Here is a 22,551-nt window from a genome sequence, read left to right on the forward strand (position 1 = left end):
GCAATAAGGCTGAAAGTCGCGTGGCCTGTCACGTGACTCTCGCTTCGCCTACTGCTCGAGTTTCATCTGCCTCCTGCCGGTGGCGTCTGTTTTAAGTAGTTGACGTTTTGTCTGTGCGTCGGAAAATGTTGAGTGTACAGAAAGAACAGCGTGTTAACATCAAATTTTGTTTCAAACTAGGAAAATCTGCAAGTGAAACGTTTGTAATGTTACAACAAGTGTACGGCGATGATTGTTTATCGCGAACACAAGTGCTTGAGTGGTTTAAACGATTTAAAGATGGCCACGAAGACACCAGTGATGACACTCGCACTGGCAGACCATTGTCAGCAAAAACTGATGCAAACATTGAAAAAATCGGTAAACTTGTTCGAAAAAGATCGCCGTTTAACAATCAGAGCAGTGTCTGAGTTAACAGGAGTTGACAAGGAAAGTGTTAGGCAGATTCTTCATGAAAGTTTCAACATGAACAAAGTGTGTTGAAAAATGGTTCCAAAGTGTCTCACAATTGAACAGAAGGAACGCCGAAGAATGATTTGTTCTGACATCCTGGAAAACATTGAAAGTGATCCCACCTTCTTACAAAATGTTATTACTTGCGATGAATCGTGGTTTTTTACTTACGATCCCGAAACTAAACGCCAATCCATGCATTGGAAAACTCCTGGTTCTCCACGACAAAAAAAAGCACGAATGTCAAAATCGAAATTCAAGGCAATGAAGATTGTTTTTTTTTGACATCAAAGGGATTGTGCACATTGATTGGGTACCAGAGGGACAAACAGTGAATCAGCATTACTACATTAGCGTCCTGGCTACCCTACGTGAGCGAGTATGGAGAAAACGGAACGATTTGTGGAGAAAAAATGTCATGGATCCTTCACCAAGACAATGCCCCAGCTCACAGTGCGTTGTCAGTGAAGACGTTTTTGGCAAAACACAACATTCCCATCTTAGATCATCCACCCTACTCACCTAATTTGGCCCCCTGTGACTTTTTTCTTTTCCCTGAAGTCAAGTCAGCTTTGAAAGGAACTAGATTTGAGACTGTTGAAGCAGTAAAAGAAAAAGCGACGGAAGTAATGTATGGACTTACCGAAAATGATCTGCAGCATTGCTATGAACACTGGAAAATTCGTATGGAGCGGTGTAGAGACCGAGGAGGAGAGTACATTGAAGGAGATAACATGAAATTGTAAATAATTGTAAATAAATGTTTTTTCCAGCATCAGTCCGGTTTTTTTCTAGCCGCACCTCGTATTATCCCATGTTTGGTTCATTATTATGGCATAATGCCATACGAGCTATAAGATGGAAAACGTGCACTTGAAATGCAGCGAACAGTTGAAACTAGCCAACAGTGTGAAATTAAAACACTTCGTTTCAAATAAATTGACTGCCTCAGCGCAAAAGATTAATAAAAGCCAAATCTCTTTAGCAAACAGACAAAAATAACTTCATTCTTCTGCAAGGCGATTAATGCTTGACTGTTAGAAAGGTGGAAATAAAACCTGAAACTAACAACATATTTTAGCCTTCCGTAATCATGCGAAAGTATTTTTTTTGTTTTCATTTAATGTGAGAGCAATAACCGAAGAGGAAACAGCAAAATCACTAAACGTAAACACAGGTCACGTGGAGACTACCCATTTCCCCACTACAACTCAGACTGCTCTGTGCATCAGCCCCGGATCTACGATTTCCGAACCGGAGCAATTTAGATAGTGGCGCCAAGCCACACATTTGTCGCCAGAAGCTGGAGAAGGTACTACTCACACGCGACTCAACTTGTAAGTAGGCTGTTTAGGTTCTTATATTGGTAACGCCGCCGCCACGTAGCGCTCTCTATGAAAATCACTGGCTGTGCTGTGTGCAGTCTGTGGCTAGTTTGCATTGCCGGCCGCGGTGGTATAGCGGTTCTGGCGCTGCAGTCCGGAACCGCGGGACTGCTACGGTCGCAGGTTCGAATCCTGCCTCGGGCATGGGTGTGTGTGATGTCCTTAGGTTAGTTAGGTTTAAGTAGTTCTAAGTTCTAGGGGACTTATGACCTAAGATGTTGAGTTCCATAGTGCTCAGAGCCATTTGAACCATTTTTAGTTTGCATTGTTGTCTGCCATTGTAGTGTTGGGCAGCGGCAGCTGGATGTGAACAGCGCGTAGCGTTGCGCAGTTGGAGGTGAGCCGCCAGCAGTGGTGGATGTGGGGAGAGAGATGGCGGAGTTTTGAAATTTGTAAGACTGGATATATATGACTATTAAGGTAAATACAATGTTTGTTCTCTATTAAAATCTTTCATTTGCTAACTATGCCTATCAGTAGTTAGTGCCTTCCGTAGTTTGTATCTTTTATTTAGCTGACAGTAGTGGCGCTCGCTGTATTGCAGTAGTTCGAGTAATGAAGATTTTGGTGAGGTAAGTGATTTGTGAAAGGTATAGGTTAAAGTTAGTCAGGGCCATTCTTTTGTAGGGATTTTGGAAAGTCAGATTGCGTTACGCTAAAAATATTGTGTCAGTTTAAGCACAGTCATGTATAAATTGTTCTAAGGGGAAGTTTCATAAGCTGCGCACGCGCAAGAGCCCGCCCGCAACTGCTCAAATGAATCTAATGTAAACAGCTGTCACGTCACGCTCATCGAAGACAATTTGTTGTTAGGAAGCACTGCATGTTCTTCCTAAAGGCTTTTGACACACTTTGGTTGGCAGACTCTTGTACGAGCACAGTGTTTTGTTGTTGTATATGGCACATTTCCTTTGCGACTTAAGTTTTATTTTCGTTTTTTTTCCTCTCGTTCATGTTGTGCTGCTACAGTATTATTCAGAAAAAGCGGGATGCAGTAATATCCTTTGTTAGAGTATTGGTTCTTACCAGTCAAAATCACAAAAATTTAACTGGTAACTAAAACAATGAAAAATTCCCGGAATTCTAAAAAATTCTCGGGTTTTTCCCGGTTTTCTCCCGGACGAAAAAATTCCCGGGTTTCTCCCCAGATCTCCCGGATGTCCCGGGTCGTATACACCCTATAGTAACTACATGATTATACTGCTGTAGACGCATGCAGTATAACAATAATACTGCAGATTACAGATAAGCAGTTTTCCGATGAGATACTTCTGTATTATTTCCGTGCTTTTAGCAATCTTAAAAGGTAAATTGGGTGATAACTTCCGTCGACTGAGAGCGTCGCTTGAAAGACGTGTAGAGCTGACTCCAGAGACGCAATGCAGAATGAAATTGCAAGAACCAGCTGAAACACCAGAGAAACTACGTCTGGCGACTCTTATTAGTGAGGACCCGATATAATGCTGTATAAAAGGGGCATTGCGACATTCTTCGGTACAGCCATGTCCATAGGGTTTCCTACTCACAGGCGTAAACAACGTTACAGTGGCCAGGCTCGCAGACAGCGCCAACACTGACATGGGGCACTAACGCACTATTTTACAACGTCAGTCACGTGCATTTAATTAGAGCGCTATACAGGGCTATTCCAAATGATTGAAGCGATTTCATAAATTCACTGTAGCTCCATTCATTGACATATGGTCACGACACACTAGAGATACGTAGAAAAACTCATAAAGTTTTGTTCGGCTGAAGCCGCACTTCAGGTTTCTGTCGCCAGAGCGCTCGAGAGCGCAGTGAGACAAAATGGCGACAGGAGCCGAGAAAGCGTATGTCGTGCTTGAAATGCACTCACATCAGTCAGTCATAACAGTGCAACGACACTTCAGGACGAAGTTCAACAAAGATCCACCAACTGCTAACTCCAATCGGCGATGGTATGCGCAGTTTAAAGCTTCTGGATGCCGCTGTAAGGGGAAATCAACGGGTCGGCCTGCAGTGAGCGAAGAAACGGTTGAATGCGTGCGGGCAAGTTTCACACGTAGCCCGCGGAAGTCGACGAATAAAGCAAGCAGGGAGCTAAACGTACCACAGTCGACGGTTTTGTAAATCTTACGGAAAAGGCTAAAGCAGAAGCCTTACCGTTTACAATTGCTACAAGCCCTGACACCCGATGACAAAGTCAAACGCTTTGAATTTTCGGCGCGGTTGCAACAGCTCATGGAAGAGGATGCGTTCAGTGCGAAACTTGTTTTCAGTGATGAAGCAACATTTTTGCTTAATGGTGAAGTGAACAGACACAATGTGCGAATCTGGACGGTAGAGAATCCTCACGCATTCGTGCAGCAAATTCGCAATTCACCAAAAGTTAACGTGTTTTGTGCAATATCACGGTTTAAAGTTTACGGCCCCTTTTTCTTCTGCGAAAAAAACGTTACAGGACAAGTGTATCTGGACATGCTGGAAAATCGGCTCATGCCACAACTGGGGACCGACAGCGCCGACTTCGTCTTTCAACAGGATGGTGCCCCACCGCACTTCCCTCATGATGTTCGGCATTTCTTAAACAGGAGATTGGAAAACCGATGGATCGGTCGTGGTGGAGATCATGATCAGCAATTCATGTCACGGCCTCCACGCTCTCCCGACTTAACCCCATGCGATTTCTTTCTGTGGGGTTATGTGAAAGATTCAGTGTTTAAACCTCCTCTAACAAGAAACGTACCAGAACTGCGAGCTCGCATCAACGATGCTTTCGAACTCATTGATGGGGACATGCTGCGCCGAGTGTGGGAGCAACTTGATTATCGGCTTGATGTCTGCCGAATCACTAAAGGGGCACATATCGAACATTTGTGAATGCCTAAAAAAACTTTTTGAGTTTTTGTATGCGTGTGCAAAGCATTGTGAAAATATCTCAAATAATAAAGTTATTGTAGAGCTGTGAAATCGCTTCAATCATTTGTAATAACCCTGTAGTATCCATCTGCACGCATGGTATTTATGACACTACACAGCCCAAGGACAGTGAATTGCATTCGAGATGTCAGCGAGTTGTCTTAGTGTTATCTGCAAGGCTACACAGTGTCTGGATCCAGGACGACGCCCTAAGAGCCAACACCCTGTAATGGGCTTAAAACTGGGACGTAGAAACAGATTCATTTAGGACTTGACGACCAAGCGACCATTAGCGGACTTTTTAAGGTGATGCTCTTCATAAGAATTAGAACTGTGTTTACTGAACGTGTAATAAACGTGGTGGTTTTCATTCGTTTCTGCCACTCCGTAACTCTGTAGGCACATTGACAAACTGATACATAAACTTTCGCGTGCAATACTGTACACGGTGACGACAGTCCAGGATATAGGTAGAGCACATAGTGATTTGGTGTACGGATTAATTCCAGAGAAGCAAACATTAAAAACACAAAAGCCACTGTAAACAAGCCGTATTGCGCCATCACGATTAGACACAGAATGCGCTCTACTCAATTGCACTGAGAATGCAGGTTCACTTTGACCTCTGTTATACAGGTGGCCGAACGTAGCAATTTCCTGTTATCAGAAGACTATTAGGCAAGATCTTTCTCCTAAATACCAGACACTATGCAAGTCATAAACTTCAGCTCCGTATCAGGATAGCGTAAAGGGAGGTAGGAGGAAGGAGGATGTACTTCACTGAGCCTGTTAAGTTCAAAATGTACATCTTCTACCCTCCAGCCACCTTGAAGGGTACTTCTGGTCCAACTGCTTCATCCTGCCTTCTCTGTTCCATTCGCGTATGGTAAGTGCAGGAATGACTGTCGGGAAACCTGTACATCTGTCTGTAGTCATTTTTCGAGAAGCGTGTGCTAGGTAATATGTTGTGTGGTGTGACAAGAAGGTCCACACTGTTACATAATGTCCTACCGCTCAGTGGTAGGTGAATCAACATTATACCGATACATATAACCTTTGATGAATAGCATTAGTGTTGAATAATTTTGTTGTAACTAAAAATGTTTGAATTGTATACTCTATGTTCTGTTTGTATTCTGTTTCATGACGAGGAAAGGCGCCATAACTTGCAGTCGGTATCATCTTCGACTTAATCGATAATGTCAGTGAGCTGACTGCTGTTGGCCTCGGCTCGAGGGCCATCGGGCGAGAGGAGATCATGTCGGCGCGTTTCAATGAACGAAAAAAATTGTTGAAATTTTTCGTAATAATGGAGTACTATGCTGGAAATGGAAGAATGCCATGTTTAAGATCAGATCTTGTTCAAACATGATTCTAACAACATCGATATTAGTGTATGACTTGTCATTCGAAAGTGTACATCGATAACTGTAAAATTTGACATGTTTCTCTATCAATAATGTTGTTATGTTGGACACGATAAAGCGAATTAATTCCTTTTAAGTCTTTCATCGACATGTGGCGTTGATTTGACGACCGAATGTCTATGATGAATTTTGGAAGGTCATTGAATAATGAAGTGAGGCATCGATCGATACACTGAGAGTTTGCAGCAGATTATTAGGCTACTGGGACATTTTTGGAAAATCAAGGAGTTTTATGAAGGTTTGATTCACATATAACTGAATCTTCGTCTCTCTCAACTTCCGGAAAGTTAATTAAAACAATCCTCTGAGTTAATTCAATTTTCGTTGTGGCGTGCTTCTGGAAAAGAAGTCCGTTAAGGTCAAGATTTGTTAGTTTCCACATATGATCGAAAGTGTTCATTACTACAGCACAGCCGGCCAGAGTGGCCGAGCGGTTCTAGGCGCTTCAGTCTGCAACCGCGAGATCGCTACGGTCACAGGTTCGAATCCTGCCTCGGGCATGGATGTGTGTGATGTCCTTAGGTTAATTAGGTTTAAGCAGTTTTAAGTTCTAGGGGACTGATGACCTCAGAAGTTAAGTCGCATAGTGCTCAGAGCCATTTGAACAAAAAAAAAAAAAAAAAAAAAAAAAAATGGTTCAAATGGCTCTGAGCACTATGGGACTCAACTTCTAAGGTCATTAGTCCCCTAGAACTTAGAACTAGTTAAACCTAACTAACCTAAGGACATCACACACATCCATGCCCGAGGCAGGATTCGAACCTGCGACCGTAGCGGTCTCGCGGTTCCAGACTGCAGCGCCTAGAACCGCACGGCCACTTCGGCCGGCGCCATTTGAACCATTTGAACTACAGCACATACTGGTGCTGCAACTTATTGAAAAAGGGGCTTGGCGCCGCAGTTTTCCGTCTTTCCCTGCCGTGTATTCTCTCGGAATTTCAATAGAAAACTTCTCTGTGACGCTCAACGCCCCTCTGATAACGCCTGCCGCTAGAGTTTGCTGAGCGCTTCATAACGTTCTCGTGCCAACTAACACATCCAGTGACGAAACGCGACGCTCTTCGTTGAATCTTGTGTTCTTTTCTATTAAAACAATCTGGAAAAAGTTGCGCCTTGAAGGACAATGACCAAGAATTGGGCGAGCAGGTGTTTTATATACCGCATTTTTCGTGGATGAGGTACATTTCTTTATGATTCTGGCAATGAGTCTCACAATGGCACCTTCTTCTTCCTGCAGTTTTTTTCATGTGGTTATTCCTCTTTTGGCCACTATAGGTCGTTACAACTATATATTTTTCGGTAGTTACTGTGTACAGTGATTTGTCAAACGGAAAAATTAAGTAAACCGTATGTTATTTCAAAAGTTATTGCTATAACTGTTAATACATTTATCCCACTGTGATATAATACTGTCTATGCCTTCACGCAAAAATGTTTGCGGTTGCCTACGGAACCTTGACTGTATTAAACCATGCACCGATTAGTCCGAAGCAAATCGACGACGACGAATGTCTCTCTCCACCACTCGAAAAATATGGAAACTGCATGGGGAGAGGTCGGGACCGTATGGATGATGTGTAAAAGCTCCCTAGCGAAACATCTGCAGCACACTTGGAAACAACCTTGATACATGCAGGCCGCCACGTGTTGCCAACGTTGTTCGAGCACGCTTACACATTCTCATACTGTCCCGATCTCTCCGCTTGCAATTTCCATATTTTTGGAACTCTGAACATAGAGATATTACTTCAGATGAAGCTGTGTACGCCTGGGTGCGATCATGGTTCCTTAGCAAACTGCAAACATTTTTCCAGAAAGAGACTGATGCTTTTGTCTCGCACTAGGACCAGCTGAAAAATGATCCTGTCAGAGCACAAAAAAGGTGACTATGCTCTTCTCTAAGACTCTGAGAATAAAGTGGGGGAGCACCTGGGTCAATCGTCATTCCGTCTTCCCACCAAAAAGTTTGGCATCCAAACATATTCATCCTGTTTCAACACAGAACATTCTAAATACTTTTACCCAGTCAATCTTCGTAGTTAAGCCTTCATATATAGCTACTCCCTCTCAGTGCCACTGTCTATGTATGTCTCTCTCCGACTCTCTCATTGTCACTTTCCTACTGTCTGTCTCTCCCACCGTCTATATCATCAACCCTTTCTCTCGCTCTTCCGCACCATTGTCTCCTTCTCTTCCTTTCACCGCCTCTGTGTCTCACTGCCATTGTTTCTGTCCCATTCTTCTTCTCTCTTATTGTCAATGTCTCCTTCTTTCTTGCGAACAGTCAGCTGTCTTTCTCTTCAGCCACCATTCTCCCGTCTCCATACATGTTCTTAGGGATGATTTGCTCTGGGTTTTGACCTCTAGATTGCGAAACTTCAACAAATCGGTATAGGGGGTGGGGAAAAGTGGACACATTCTTTCGTGTTGAAGTTCACCAGTCTGGCGGGCCCAGGCCCACCAAGCCTATGAATGGTCTCCACTCTCCTCTCTCTTCCATTTCAACTTTCCATTCCCTTTTGTCCCCACTGCTACTATCTCCATCGATCTCTCTTACTCTCTCACTGCCACTGTCTCTCACTGACCATCACTGCATCTTGTCTCTCTTTGGCTCCCGCTGCTATTGTCTTCACCCATCTCTCTCTCTCTCTCTCTCTTTCGCTGCCACTTTCTCTCCTCGTAATCACTGTCTCCTCTCTGTTTCTCTCCCACTGGAACTCTCTCTTTTCCTCTCCCACCGTTACTGTCTCTCTGCTATTCTCTTGCAGCACAAGGAAGTGCAAATGTGTTGAATGCCATAATTTTAGGTGACGGAGCAGGAATGATGACTGAAGCAGCTAACTCCCCACTTTTCTGTCAGACTGTTTTAAAGAGGGGCACATTCGCCTTTTTCGTGCTATGACGAGAGCATTTTCCCTTCTTTTCCGTCTTACAGCAAGGCGTACTGCTTATATAAAACGAATTCTGTAGGTCAGTAAGTTCTGACAGTTCAGTTACGTACACAGACTTATTTACATACTATGGCGGCCGGCCGGAGTGGCCGTGTGGTTCTAGGCGCTACAGTCTACAACCGCGCGACCGCTACGGTCGCAGGTTCGAATCCTGCCTTGGGCATGGATGTGTGTGATGTCCTTAGGTTAGTTAGGTTTAAGTAGTTCTAAGTTCTAGGGGACTGATGACCGCAGCAGTTAAGTCCGATAGTGCTCAGAGCCGTTTGAACATACGAGTACTTTGGCACTCATAAACAACAAATAAGTACATGCAATACCAGGTTAAAACAACATCGGCGGCCATCAACGCAAGTTCACTTTACACTACTTTACATAAAATGCACTACATTTTAGGCCAACCTACGGTGTACCAAAAAATGTGTTGTTCTAAGTGCAAGTCCAAAAAATAATTTTCTTAAGGGGTTCACGCCGCTATGTGGCAACATCGAATAATTTCCAGGTCCAGACAGCATGTATAGGGCATTATACAAAGACAGCGCTTCATATAAGCTCTATTGGTGAAGAAGTGACTAGAAAAACAAGGTTTCGTGACCTTAGAAGCCTTGCGATGACCCCAGTAACCTTATGATGTGTTCCACAAGTCAGTTAAAACCACATTTACGCTGCAGACCGAATATTACGGGCATACTGTACGTGTATAAGTCCGGTGACTTTGAACTTCTCGATCTCAGTAATGGATAATGATATCGAAAAAAGTTTCGAAGTTCGTTGAGATCATCATCTTAAAAACGCATGGTAAAAATTTCGACAATTTTCCATCTGTAGGAGTTATAGAAGTGGTTATGTACACAAGAGGTACTTCTGGTACCCAAAAACCATGATTATTTTGGTGTTTTCTCATCAAATACCCGTGGACAAATGGTGCTTTCGCAAGTCGTCTAAACCCCACCCTAGACCACATTTCATCCAAGAAAAACTGACAGATTTGCTCAATTTTCGTGGGCTGAGGGAAGAGTGTAACCTTTAAATTTTGGCGCTATGCCGTGGAATAGCTCCATTAGGTCCATTCTTCTGATAGCTACACAAATGATCACTAAGCCAAGGGCTATCGGAAACGCTTGAACGCCTGCTTCTGTGATGAATAGAGCACGAGGTATGACCATCTGAAAATTAGCATTTTGGCGCGCTGCTTTTTGGAACATACTACTGATTGTGGTGGACTGTAGCAACTGAAGTACTTGCTCGAGCAGATAGTACAACACATTTACAACTTATGAGTAAGTTGTTAAAACTTGAGTATCGTAATTGCTTAGCTCTGGCGCTAATTAGTGTCCACAGAGATGACATCTATTTGACGCTGCCGCTGACATAACACTGGAACTTGTTTCATTGCAGGAGGATAGTTTGAAATGGTCTTTAACTACATACAAGGCTCTGAATAACTGCTCAATTCACACACAGCTGAATCTGAGCTATGACTATGCCGTCATCTTGAGCGATAATTATAAATGGTCGCTGATTACTTACAGACTGGGATAAGCGACACTGCTCTCGGACGTAAGTAACTCGCCGGTTGCGGTGGCGTAGTAAGTAAACACTGGGAGGGGGGGGGGGGGGGTGCCTCCGTCAGCCTCTCCGATTCCTTAAGGCGTCTGGCAGCGACTGTCTCTACTTGTGTCACCGTCGTGAGATACTAACTTTTGTATCAGACCTCGTTCTGCGGACGACTTCACTAATGTAACGATCAATGTGTTTACAGTTATCGCGATTATTCTTAAAATTATAAAAAATGCACTTACTTTTTAGGGTTCCGTACCTCAATCGATTAAAATGAACGCTTGTAGGATCATTTTGTTGTCCGTCTATCTGTCCGACTGTTAAGGCCCCTCTTTCCTCAGAAATGGGTCACATATCAAGCTAGAACTTACCCGTTCACTGCCGGTGTAAAAATCTTAAGCTTTTAAGTCAATGCCATTAAAAGGTACGACCATTTATATCACATATTTCGATACCCGGAACTCACTCACCCAAACCTGTAGTGTCGTTTCCGTTGATCTAAAACACGAAATTTGGCAAGAAGCAAAGTTTCACAGTGCAAGTAAGGGAAAAAACCGACAACGGTTAATTTGTAATTATATTACACGCAAGAAGTATTTATTTTTGTCATTTGTTTTCCGAGTGTTTGTGTGTTCGTTTATTAATAACCCTTTTTTTCCTTAGTAACGGGTAAACATATCAGGTTGAAATTTGTGTCACATACCAAAATGTACGCTCCCGTGGCGGTGAAATATTTTTAAGCTTCTAGATCAACGAGATCAAAAGATACGGCCACGAATGTCATATATTCTGATATTACTCATCAAAGCCCATAGCGTACTTCCGGTTGACCTAGAATCACGAAAGTTGGCAAGAATCAAGGTTTCACAATACTTGTAGAGGCAATAAAAATCAGATATTTCTTAAAATGCAATTGTATCAGATAAAAAATACTTTTTACCATTACAAAGTTCCATTGCATTCTTAATGTGTCAAAAATCTCAGGTACTACTGTCGGAATCTTGATCTGTTTTTCAGTAATGCGGTGACTGATCCACTTGGAAGGTTTTTGTATGGAACTTATAAACATTCCGTCCTAGCTACGATGACGTCAAGTCCCTGTCCGCTGTGAAAATGATGCCTATGCCATCTAGCGGAGATTGGCGTTAGGCCGACTGATGGAAATGGAAATGAGCGTTTGGCGTCATTGGCCGGGAGGCCCCTCGCGGGGCAGGTCCGGCCGCCTTGGCGCAGGTCTTATTACATTCGGCGCCACATTGGGCGACCTGCACGCCGGATGGGGATGAAATGATGATGAACACAACACAACACCCAGCCCCTGAGCGGAGAAAATCTCCGACCCAGCCGGGAATCGAACCCGGGCCCAGAGGACGGCAATCCGTCACGCTGACCACTCAGCTACTGGGGCGGACGGCCGACTGATCAGTCTATGCCTACGACCCGTACAACACGAGTCATGTTTCAAAGCACTGTTATACCGGTAACTGGTGCAGGATTGCGCTACCTTTGTTTCGGATGAGGTTACGATGTACCATAAAATATCCACCGAAGCGTTCCACAGAACAATTCATGGCAACAAGAATAGCCCTGTTGGCCGGCTTTACCGTTTACCGCGTTTGAGGCTTCCGTCAAATCTACCCAGTAATCGCAACAAGGACGAGAGCAAACAAAGTCAACGCATCTGCAGTTGAAAGTTGAGCATAGCACGTTGACAGAACATCACAATCAATAAAACAAAAAATTACAATAATAAATGCGAATTTACACAAAAACTTGAACTTAAGAATTTACATCGAAACACTCTCAAAAGTCTTGGAATTTTCTGGAGTGATAACAGCTAGTATAGATATCGATAATAGGCAAAAAGCATCCAGATCCTTGATTCCCAAAGAGTATGAAACACCTATATAAATAATATAATAATGTTTGTAAGGAGCCCTCCGTGATTGTGTCCTACCCGCACTTACTTGGATTTTTCCCGTGTATCCGGTTTCCGTTTGGCTGTCAACCATAATAGAACAGTTCTGGATGTCCTCTCCTATTTACGGGCAATACTTCACATTTATTTGCGTTCAGAGTCAAGTGGCAGTCCCAGCACCTATCGTCGACCCACTGCAGACCTTCCTTTAGTTCGCTACAGTCTTCTGGCTTTTCTACTTTGTTACAAACGACCGCATCATTTTTGAAAATCCTCATGCAGCTTCCGACATTATTCACTGGATCATTTATACGTATATTAATAGTAATGGTCCGATGACACATGTTTGAGGTACTCCTGAAATTAGTCGATTTTCTTCCGTTAAGTGACGTGTTCAGTCCTGTCCGCAAGAGATCCCGAGTCAAGTCAAGCACTGTTCCAACACTCGGTAAGCTCGCACTTGGTTCACTAAACGACACAGCGGGATTGCATTACATGCCATCCTGCAGTCAACGAACGAGGCATCAACCCGGCTGCCATAGCCTACAGTCTTCTACATCACACGGACGAGCAGACCGATCAGAGTTTCGCAGGATCTCTGACTGCGAAATCCATGTTAACTTTTATAGCGCAAAGTTCCTTTCTCCACATAGTTAGAGAAGAATGTCCCTTATCTAACAAGAGGACCATCAGATCTGTTAATCACTGATTTAGATGAGCCTTAGTTACATTGCAGAGGGACCTGTCCTGATAACCTGACTACCGGCTTTCCATGTGACTACCCCTAGTTTCGACCAAGAGAGCTCAGTTCAGGGAATAAGGTTCACCGGTAACACGCTGGCGTTATTCGTTCAAATGCTGTCCGTGTACTTTCTATCGTTTTCTTTTTTATGGAACAGAATATCATTAAATTTACACGGAAGATCCAAAGAAACTAGTACACCTGCCTAATACCGTGCAGCGCCCCCGCGAGCACGCAGAAGTGCCGCAACACGGCGTGGCATGGACTCGACTAATGTCTGAAGTAGCGCTGGAGGGAACTCACACCATGAATCCTGCAGGGCTATCCATAAATCCAGAAGAGTACGAGAGGGTGGAGATTCTTCTGAACGGCAAGTCGCAAGGCATCCCAGATATACTCAATGATGTTCATGTCTGGGGGGTTTTGTGGCCAGCATAAGTGTTTCAACTCAGAAGTGTGTTCCTGGGGCCACTCTGTAGCAATCTTGGACATCTAGTGGGTCGCATTGTGATGTTGGAATTGCTCAGGTCCGTCGGAATGCATAATGGACATGAATGGATGCAGGTGATCCGACAGGATGTCAGAGTCGTATCTAGACGTATGGTTCAAAAATGGCTCTGAGCACTATGGGACTTAACATCTTAGGTCATCAGTCCCCTAGAACTTAGAACTACTTAAACCTAACTAACCTAAGGACATCACACAACACCCAGCCATCACGAGGCAGAGAAAATCCCTGACCCCGCCGGGAATCGAACCCGGGAACCCGGGCGTGGGAAGCGAGAACGCTACCGCACGACCACGAGATGCGGGCTATCTAGACGTATCAGGGTCCCATATCACTCCATTGCACACGCCCCCCACCATTACAGAGCTTCGACCAGTTTGAACAGTCCCCTGCGGACATGCAGGGTCCATGGATTCATGAGGTTGTATCCATACCCGTACACGTCCATCCGATCGATACAACTTGAAACGAGACTCGTTCGACCAGTCAACATGCTTCCAGTCATCAACAGTCCAATGTCAATGTTGACGGGCCCATGTGAGGCGTAAAGCTTTGTGTCATGCAGTCATAAAGGGTACGCGAGTGGGCCTTCGGCTCCAAATGCCCATATCGATGATGTTTCATTGAATGGTTCGCACGCAGACACTTGATTGTCCAGCAATGACGTGTGCAGAAATTTGCGGAAGGGTTGCGTTGAATGATTCTCTTCAGTCGTCATTGGTCCCATTCTTACAGGATCTCTTCCCGCTGGCAGCGATCAGATGTTTTACCGGATTCCTGACATTCACGTTACACTCATGAAATGGTCGTATGGGAAAATCCCCACTTCATCGCTATCTCGCTACCTCGGAGATGCTGTGTCCCGTCGCTTGTGCGCCGTCTATAACACCACGTTCAATTCACTTAAATCTTGATAAGCTGCCATTGTTGCAACAGTAACCGATGTAACAACTGTGCCAGACACTTGTCTTATAGAGGCGTTGCCGACCGCAGCGCCGTATTCTGCCTGTCTCCATATCTCTGTATTTGAATGCGCATGCCTATACCAGTTTGTTTGGCACTTCAATGTATATGCAATACAAATTGTTCAAAAATCGTCATTTTCACCGTCGTAATTTCATTCATAAACTAGTCATTACAGCACACTTCCTTCAAATGTATATCCCGCAAGTAGATAAATTTCAAATGTTTGGGCAGCATCAAAGAGTTCGGAACGATGGACGAAATGTTAACATCTGCGGAAGGATTCGAGATTCAAATGGTTCAAATGGCTCTGAGCACTATGTGACTCAACATCTTAGGTCATAAGTCCCCTAGAACTTAGAACTACTTAAACCTAACTAACCTAAGGACACCACACACACCCATGCCCGAGGCAGGATTCGAACCTGCGACCGTAGCAGCCTCGCGGTTCCGGACTGCAGCGCCAGAACCGCACGGCCACCGCGGCCGGCAAGGATTCCAGATAAAGAAGGAAATACTTATCCCTAATTTTGACATACATTATGCAATTAATAGCGATGAAACCGACTGCAACTACCAATCGACGTACAATAGATTTCTTGCTGAACAAGGAGCGGAAAACGTACCTGTGCAGAAAAAAGGAGTTCAACGAGATTAGTCATCCCATGTCAGGGTAGTGTACTATCACTGTGTCAGGAAAAATATTCCCTTACGTCTTCTTATGTATGTACCAAGCGTGTGGAAAACTGGATCGGGCTGTTCAAAAAAAAAAAAAAAAAAAAAAAAAAAAAAAAAAAAAAAAAGAGTTGATATGTTCACTCATAAATTAAAAAATATAGTTGAGGTATCCACGAAATCAGAGTTCACGAAAGTGGTATAGAAAGAGCTTTTAAAATCTGTCATTCTTCCATACGTGGAAAGAGAAAAATATCTTTACGTTATCGGTTCACGGGGATGGCAGGCTGATCAGCTACTTAATGATCAAACCTTTATAGATGAAACAAATGCATGCACCTGCCCCGTAAAGATTATCTCACCAAAATGTATGCTACTCCACTTTGCCAATTCTGTGATGTTTATTTTTACAGGCTGACTAAAATTTTCACGAGAAAAATTCAAAATGCTTCCGACTTGCGGAAGACTAATAGAGAAATCGCTTCGAGGGAAGAATTATTAAAAAAATACGGTATTTAATTGTGCATCAGATTAGTGCACGTGCTTTCACAGGCAAGCTAAAATAAGAGTGGTTCGCATCCAAGTTGATCGGACAGAGAACAATCATTCAGAATCCAAACAAACTGCGTGTTCCAGTACGGCTTTTGAAAAATCCGTGTGCCTACAAGGCAGCAGCTTCCATTATATGTGTGTAGTGCTCTACGAGTATGTGTTTAGGCTGCTTCTGCGACAAAAATCACGCGGAATTCCGTTCTAGCCAGAAAGCGTTGGAAGCGATAGACAGTAATCTTTTCTGTAGCAAACGGAATACACATTTGAAGATAGTTTGCTGCAATGATTTATTAACAAAATTACTACAGCGAAAATGACAATTTTTAAATAATTCCGCATGAGATATGTTATTTAATGATATTCTGTGCGATGAAATTAAAAAAAGAAAAAGCACACTGGCTGGATTTGAACCTATATCGACACCGCGTTAGCTGTGAATCTCAGCCGCTGCGCCACTTTGGCTTAATAGAAACAAGACTAGATTTTCTCGGAAACCAGCTACCGTTACACGAAAAGCCTCTAGCCAGGCAGCTAGGGCAGTTCCCTCCTCTGCAGCATACCTAACACTCATCAAAGCCCGTAATGGGTCTGCTGATCCCGCTGTATCTGTATATTTAATGCGTTCATTGAGGAAGCTTATCAGATAATGAGGGAGAAGAAAAAGGGAGTAAATGCCTATGGCGAAAGCATACATCGTGTCAGATTTGGTGATGACATAACTGCAGACTCCGAAAACGAAATGAATAGAATGCTGCAGGTCCTACCAGACATTCTTCAATTGCGGAAATTAAAAGTGAACAAACAGAAAACAGAAGCAACGGTAATATGGAAAAAGACGAGACAAATCAGGGACGCATTTCTCACCGCGAAGCACGCCAGCCGGCAGACGCAGTGTCCGCCGTGGTTGCTGCACGCTCTGGAGTGACCTGCCACGTTTGGCGGCACGTTCTCCTCAGAGTGATCTGCGACCTAAGCGTCCTCCAGCGGTACTTTCCGGCTGCATTTGGCTCGTGAGCCACACAGCGTCTTTACTGTAATGAACGCCGAGTTGAGAGCTGTGTTAAACACTACTAGCAACTGTCGAAGAAGAGCGGAGATAATCGCGAAGGCGATTCTGGACTGGTCAGTGGCTTGAACAGCGAATTTCTGGTAGAGGAGCACTACAAAATGCTGTCCAACGATCTGTAATACATGCTGAGAGAATCTACTCGTTAACTCAATCGGTTATCCATCGGGCACTCGCGGTTTTAAATTGATTCTAGTTAAAGTCTAATGTCCGCAGCTCGTGGTCGTGCGGCAGCGTTCTCGCTTCCCGCGCCCGGGTTCCCGGGTTCGATTCCCGGCGGGGTCAGGGATTTTCTCTGCCTCGTGATGACTGGGTGTTGTGTGCTGTCCTTAGGTTGGTTAGGTATAAGTAGTTCTAAGTTCTAGGGGACTGATGACCATAGATGTTAAGTCCCATAGTGCTCAGAGCCATTTGAATTTTTTAAAGTCTAATGTAAGTTTGCCCATACATTATATCCACATTCTCAATACTGCGTTGACTACCATCACTGATCTAACGTACTTCATCACATAGACTTAGAAATCGATTTTAGTTTAGTAATTTCATCCGAATGAAAGAGGAGCTCTTTTCGAAGCTACTCAGCGTCATCGAAAAAGATATTTACTGCTGAGATATAAACATGAGTCAGTTCACCAAACTACAACATAGATATATACTCTGTATTACACTCAGTTCCATAACACCAAAATCATCCAGTGTGTAAGTTGCATTTACTTTATGACACAGGCTGGCAGTCACATTAGTATTTCCACCCGCTGGGAAAACATACCAGTCATTGGCCTGTACAACAAGGATTGCAGCAAATACATTACTTGTAATAAATACCAACAACTTGTGGAGATGATGCTTATAGTAAATTAATAAAAAAAGACCGAGAATCTCTTAGGAAACAAAAAGTGGAAAATATATGGAAGAGGTGGATCTGTTAGATTTCTCTTCTCACATCGCAGCTCACAAAGCTACCAACTATGCTATGGTCTGATAAGGCCGCAGGCCCTTCTTATGTGGTATTTACCGTATAATGACTGTATCTATAAATGTCATCATTTGTTGTTTAATTCCCAAACTGAAAAAAGGATGCGGTTCTGTCGGATCATCATTGTACCGTAGCTCTGAAACTGTATACTTCAATAGTAGTCAAATTATAACACTAAAAACATCAACTCATCAGCTACAAGAGGCCTGTACCTAGCGACACGCAGTTTCCTGTCATTTCAGTATAACAAATCGTAGCTAAAACGACATATATCCAAGACGTCCTCAATTTGTTGATTCTTAAAAACAGCTTAAATTCATACCACCTGCTCTATGAGAACGAAAAACCATTAAATAAGGCATCTACCTTCATACAACATGACGGCTCCGAACTTCTGCTAGTGACGTAAAAACGGTGTCACATCTCATTGTCCACGTTCCTCTTCACGAAACGGAAGTCTGGCACTCCTGATTCTTTATTTCACGCTCCGCCGTGTAGTATAACGTGGAATTCTACCGAGGCCTACGAGATAGAATTGCTGCGGCACCTACGTCACAGCGCGTGACACTGCAGGTCTTACCAGTGCCAGCAGCCGTCTCCGCCGAAGAGAGAGTTAAATGTTCAAATGTGTGTGAAATCTTATTGAACTTAACTGCTAAGGTCATCAGCCCCTAAACTTACACACTACTTTATTATCCTAAGGAAAAATACACACGCCCACGCCCGAGGGAGGACTCGAACTTCCGCTGGTATCAGCCGCACAGTCCATGAGTGCGGCGCCCTAGACCCCACGGCTGATCCCGCGCGGCAGTTTGATAATCTTTGAAAGCGAGTTTAAATGTATGCAAGTTCTCGACATCACACAACAAAATTCAGACCTTTAGTGGGCACCTTTTCAACTGAATACTGATTCCCCGTGAGCTCTGCACGAAGCCGAAGGAAACGAAGAGTGGCGGACAAGCCGACTAGTGTGACGTCACAAGTTATTTGCAGGGCCCGTATATCTCACTGGCCCTCAATTCCACTCTGTGACGTCAGCAACACTACGTCCACGTGCGGTTTCACGTCTCGTGAGAGGACGGCTTTAAGGGAAGTAAACGAAGAGACAAAATTTTTAAAGCGAAGGGAAAGGAGAAAAACAAATTTTATTGGACGTTCATTAGACACAATATTGCCACCATTAATATTCTTGACGGAAAAGCGCTGAGAAAGAAAGGAAGAGGGCGGTCTAGGAAGAAGTACCGGGTGGTTTTAATTAAACTTTCGCTATTCAACACATTATAACAAGGAAACTAATTACACTACTGGCCATTAAAATTGCTACACCACGAAGATGTGCTACAGACGCGAAATTTAACCGGCAGGAAGAAGATGCTGTGATATGCAAATAATTAGCTTTTCAGAGCATTCACACAAGGCTGGTGCCGGTGGCGACACCTACAACGTGTTGACATGAGAAACGTTTCCAACCGATTTCTCATACACAAACAGCAGTTGACCAGCGTTGCCTGGAGAAGCGTTATTGTGATGCCTCGTGTAAGGAGGAGAAATGCGTGCCATCACGTTTCCGACTTTAATAAAGGTCGGATTGTAGCCTATCGCGATTGCGGTTTATCGTATCGCAACATTGATGTCGCGTTGGTAGAGATCCAATGACTGTTAGCAGAATATGGAATCGATGGGTTCAGGGGCAGCGCATCCGTGTTTGGCGACATCGCAGTGAACGCACATTGGAAGCGTGTATTCGTCATCGTCATACTGGCGTATCACCCGGCGTGATGGTATGGGGTGCCATTGGTTACACGTCTCGGTCACCTCTTGTTCGCATTGACGGCACTTTGAACAGTGGACGTTACATTTCATATGTGTTACGACCCGTAGCTCTACCCTGCATTCTATCCCTGCGAAACCCTACATTTCAGCAGGATAATGCACGACCGCATGTTGCAGGTCCTGTACGGGCCTTTCTGGATACAGAAAATGTTCGATTGATGCCCTGGCCAGCACATTTTCCAGATCTCTCCCCAACTGAAAACGTATGGTCAATGGTGGCCGAGCAACTGGCTCGTCACGATACGCCAGTCACTTTTCTTGATGAACTGTGGTATCGTGTTGAAGTTGCATGGGCAGCTGTTTGACTCAATGCTCAGGCGTATCAAGGCCGTTATTACGGCCAGAGGTGGTTGTTCTGGGTACTGATTTCACAGGATCTATGCACCCAAATTGCGTGAAAATGTAATCAATCTCAGTTCTAGTATAATAAATTTGTCCAATGAATACCCGTTTATCATCTGCATTTTTTCTCGGTTAGCAATTTTGATGGGCAGTAGTGTACCTAACGAGGATAAAACTTGGTAGCATTAATGTCAAGGATATGGGGAAAAGAAATAATGCCGAATCAAATCAATTGAAGCACTTTTAATGTGCTGCTACGGTACATCATACTGTTACATATCGGTGCCACTACTGCTACAAAAGGGGCTCCAACATGGCGCCCATCAGTATCCAGAAGAGCCTGAAAGTGCAGGATTGCATTCTGGACAGCAGAACGAAGCAAGTTCGTAGGTATACTGGCTATCTTTTTTGATATACTGCGCTTCAGATCAGCACATGTGTGAATGTTCCCATGGTAAACCCTGTCGTTCACGTGGGCCCACAACCAGATATCTCATGGAGTGAGATCAGGTGATCGTGCCGGCCAATCATTTGGAAACGATCAGCTGATAATTTCGGAGAAAGAGGTGAACTTCACGAGCGATGTGCGGTGGAGCCCCATCTTGCGTGAAAACTGTTGATTTCAATGTGTCTCTCTCCTGTAGGATGGGTGCGACATTCCGGCGAAGTATATCGTAGTAACGCTGGCCAGTCACACTGCACGTCTTTGGTCCTTGAGCGCCAACCTGCACAAAAAGGAATGAACGTAGCCGTGAAGCAACAGCACACGGTGACACGTCCACCATACAGAGGAACTTCATGCACAGTGACTGGAAGTGTAAATCCCGACGCTTAGCAATTCTGCGTGTTCACCTCACCCATCAGAGAAAAATGAGCTTCGTCTGTCTAGAGGATGGTCTAGGGAGAGCCCTCGTGACCTTCAGTCCTTGCGAGAAGGTGTGGAGCGAAGTCAATACGTCATTCTGTGCACTGTGGTGCAAGCTGCTATACGACATGGATGTTGTAGGGATACCATTTGAGAATGGTTCGAAGCACCTTCCGTACAGTGGACCACGGGATGTTCAACTATCGTGACACAGCACGCGCACTGCCTGACGATCGCAACAGCGACTTCATCAACCATCTGTGGTGCACCCGGTCGTCGGCCTCTTCCCGGAGCTATGCCCAGTTCTCAAGTTGATTCGAACTTCATCGTGCTCCGCACGGCAGGTGGTTAATGAGGACCCTTCCGTAATCCACTCAGCTGGCGATAATCTCGAAGTGGAGCTGCAGCATTACTGTTGTTTTGATAACTGAGCTTCCCCAATAATGCCCTGCTCCTTTTGTCCAATCTCATGTTGACATGTCAACAAGTGCACTGCGACTGGTCAGGTGTGCGAGACTATGAATCACGATGACCGATCAGGGCACCTGGTAGCCATGGTTGGACCTGGGCGGTGGCGCTGTGACGCATGGAAATCATGCACCTCATATTTTGGTCATTAATACTACCAAGTTTGGTGCTCATACAGTAATTAGTTTCCGTCTTATGACGTGTTAAATACTACTCCCGAACAGGTCATGAAGGCCCAACGGTACTGACCGGCTGCCGTGTCATCCTCAGCTCATCGGCGTCACTGGATGCGGATATGGAGGGGCATGTGGCCAGCACACCGCTCTCACGGCCGTATGTCAGTTTCCGAGACCGGAGCCGCTACTTCTCAATCAAGTAGCTCCTCAGTGTGCTTCACAAGGGCTAAGTGCACCCCGCTTGTTAACAGCGCTCGGCAGACCGGATGGTCACCCATCCAAGTGCTAGCCCAGTCCGACAGCGCTTAGCTTCGGTGATCGAACGGGAACCGGTGTTACCACTGCGGCAAGGCCGTTGGCCAACGTGTTATATATGCAAATTTTAATCATAACAACCCGGTATTTGGAACACATCGAGAAGAGAACATGGAACTGAAACGAATTCCCATTGACAGATGAGAGTGGTTGTATCGACAAGGCATTAACTTCTACAATGTTTCTGTCTGTGTAAAACATAAAACAAATTTTCTAACCGATTTACTGTAGGTCTATAATTATTAACATCTGTCGTCTTGAGAATGAGCCCTGCGCTTCTTGGAAACGTTTGTTGCTCCAGTGACATATGATAAATTGCTGCTACAAAGGAAGGAAGTTGCTTCGAATAATCTCTGCAGACACACGCTGATGTATCATCCTCTCTAAGATTCCTTATCATTAATAAGCGACTGTAGTTGCTATTGCAATCTGCGTTCGCTTATCCAAATACCTACCATTTTGGCATTTTTGTGATGAT

At 44.3% G+C, this 22,551-nt stretch overlaps 1 pseudogene; it reads right to left on the reverse strand.

Moving 5' to 3' along the window:
• Nucleotides 1-22,000: 22,000 nt before the first annotated feature.
• LOC126093119 (5S ribosomal RNA) lies at nucleotides 22,001-22,118 on the reverse strand (annotated as a pseudogene).
• Between the last annotated feature and the right edge of the window lie 433 nt (nucleotides 22,119-22,551).

Source organism: Schistocerca cancellata, chromosome 7, assembly GCF_023864275.1.
Source record: "Schistocerca cancellata isolate TAMUIC-IGC-003103 chromosome 7, iqSchCanc2.1, whole genome shotgun sequence".
In the NCBI taxonomy this organism is placed as follows: Eukaryota; Metazoa; Arthropoda; class Insecta; order Orthoptera; family Acrididae; genus Schistocerca; species Schistocerca cancellata.